Source organism: Schistocerca nitens, chromosome 1 (genome assembly GCF_023898315.1).
Source record: "Schistocerca nitens isolate TAMUIC-IGC-003100 chromosome 1, iqSchNite1.1, whole genome shotgun sequence".
In the NCBI taxonomy this organism is placed as follows: domain Eukaryota; kingdom Metazoa; phylum Arthropoda; class Insecta; order Orthoptera; family Acrididae; genus Schistocerca; species Schistocerca nitens.
This window is the reverse complement of record NC_064614.1, coordinates 798030210-798032868: the sequence shown is the minus strand read 5'-3', so window position 1 is coordinate 798032868 and position 2659 is coordinate 798030210. Positions and strand designations below refer to the sequence as shown.

The window sequence follows — 2659 nt, the reverse complement described above, 5'->3', positions numbered from 1 at the left end:
TTGGTACCAGAAGTATACAATCGTCTGGTAGGACTCGAATATTTCATTAAGATAATTTGCAAATAATATAATTTTTTATGTGTTATTTTTATTTATGATCACAAGGAAACACACGTCATACAGATCACAACAAAACTGAAATTTTAAAGTGTGCGTTACTGCCATAATTCTTTTTCGCCGCGCGGGATTAGCCAAGCGGTCTCAGGCGCTGCAGTCATGGACTGTGCGGCTGGTCCCGGCGGAGATTTGAGTCCTCCCTCGGGCCTGGGTGTGTGTGTTTGTCCTTAGGATAATTTAGGTTAAGTAGTGTGTAAGCTTAGGGACTGATGACCTTAGCAGTTAAGTCCCATAAGATTTCACACACATTTGAACTTTTTTTTTTTCCTTTCACGACAGTAGAAGCAACAATGTCTGTATATGCCTACCCGTGTTCTAATACAGCTTGTTAGCTCTGTGTTCATCAAAAGCTGCAGGCGAGTTGCAACGATTTTGATGGGCATTATTTATGATGTGGACGGATTTTTGAATTTCTTGCTGCTCCTCGCCCGTCTGATGTCCCTTTCATGTGTTTACTGCGGCGTTTCCTGTAAGGTGTTGCTTGCATTTGTAGGTCCAACGCTCCACTATGTTCTTTCGCCGATCTGATCCATAATTGACGGGGAGTGCAAGAGGCTAGTAGGACTTAAACACCTGTAGACAGGACGAGCAGCTCTCAACAGTGTTTCGAGAGAATCGAGTCTAAAAACTTTACGCATTGCTAAATACTCGTACTTCGCACGGTCCGTATTAGCCTAACAGTCCTTAGCCAAGGCACAAATATAGAACATGTTTCGCGTGTTACTTGGGTTCGTTATTCACGGATCTTCGGACTAGCTGGGGCGTTCCGAGAGCGAGAATTGAAGTGAGAAGATAGATCATAGTTCAGGACCTTACGTTCGTGCTTGATGCACTCAGGTGAGTACATATTAGTGCAAATTATTTAAATGCAGACGGCGTTTGGAAAAGTTTTGCATTTGGATGTGTCGAATGGCACCTTTAGTTTCTGTATGTTGTGATTTTGCACCTGTAAATCTAAAAAAAATAAATAGATAAAAGTTAAAAACAATTCCATTCCTTGGACCACATCCTCAGGAACGGTAGGGAGGAGACATGGTGGCCAGGCCCCGGGTTCCGACCCCCTGCTCACCCTGCCTCCACCAATTCAAGCACCTGATGCCTTAATGACCAAGTTAAAAAAACGGTAACCGCTTAGTTTTATAAGTGCGAGAGCATTGAATCGAATCTCACTGCTGGTGCAATTCTTTTTTTTTTTCCATTCCCACGTAATTCTAAGAACAGATTTGTTATGAATGTGCAAATTATCAATATTTAGTGATTCATTTATTATTTCCATAATCTCACCTAGGAAATAATAGAATACATGGTTTTCATCACCTAATTGGATGTAAAAAATAGGATACACAAGAACTTTCAAATATATTACTATAATCACTTTATTTATATTAGTGTATCTACATTCGGGAAAGTATAATCCATAACCTAAATAGAGCACGAGGCAACGGCCTTGCCGCAGTGGCTACACCGGTTCCCGCCATATCACCGAAGTTAAGCACTGTCGGGTGTGACCAGCACTTGGATGGGTGACCATCCGGGCTGCCATACGCTGTTGCCATTTTTCGGGGTGCACTCAACCTCGTGATGCCAATTGAGGAGCTACTCGACCGAATAGTAGCGGCTCCGTTTACAGAAAACCATCAGAACGACCGGGAGAGCGGTGTGCTGACCACGCGCCCCTCCTATCCGTATCCACAACTGAGGATTACACGGCGGTCGGATGGTCCAGATGGGCCACTTGTGGCCTGAAGACGGGGTACTAAATAGAGCACGACACGAATCAGGTTGTTACTCATCATAGAAACATGAAAACAAATAGTTATTGCGAACACTGGACTCGCATTCGGGAGGACGACGGTTCAATCCCGTCTCCGGCCATCCTGATTTAGGTTTTCCGTGATTTCCATAAATCGTTTCAGGCAAATGCCGGGATGGTTCCTTTGAAAGGGCACGGCCGATTTCCTTCCCCATCCTTCCCAAACCCGAGCTTGCGCTCCGTCTCTAATGACGTCGTTGTCGACGGGACGTTAAACACCACTAACCTAACCTAGTTATTGCGACATACAGCACATGTAATGAAAGTCGAATTTTTCCATTTGCATGTTTTTTTATGTGTCTATTGTAAGAGAAACTTGGTTTGTACTCAAAAACGTTTTTCTCCGTCGTCGCATAATGTCGTCGAGCACCACGCCATCTGTTGTTAGAATTACACTGAACGAAAGAAATAAGAGTCGGAAGTGACATTTGACCCAAAGACCTCGCGATTAGGAAGGTAAGTGCTTACTTGCTCAGCTGCTGCTCATCGAATGCTAGCGACCATACGAAATGTACAAGCACACCTGAAATTTTCAAACTCGGTTTTCGGAAAAGTTCGTTCGGTCCACTTGTTAGCGTCGAACTGGAACTGAAAACAATATAAACCATTGGTAAACACTAGGCATGAAACAGTATGTAATAAGTAGGCGCTATCTGATATACACAATTTACTTTTGAATCATATTTTTCTGGTACACATACCACTTTTATATTCAATTTAGTTATCTAC

The 2659-nt window shown here is 43.1% G+C and overlaps 1 pseudogene; it reads left to right on the top strand.

Moving 5' to 3' along the window:
- The first annotated feature begins 1554 nt into the window (after positions 1-1554).
- On the top strand, positions 1555-1672 carry LOC126207148 (5S ribosomal RNA; annotated as a pseudogene).
- Positions 1673-2659: the final 987 nt, after the last annotated feature.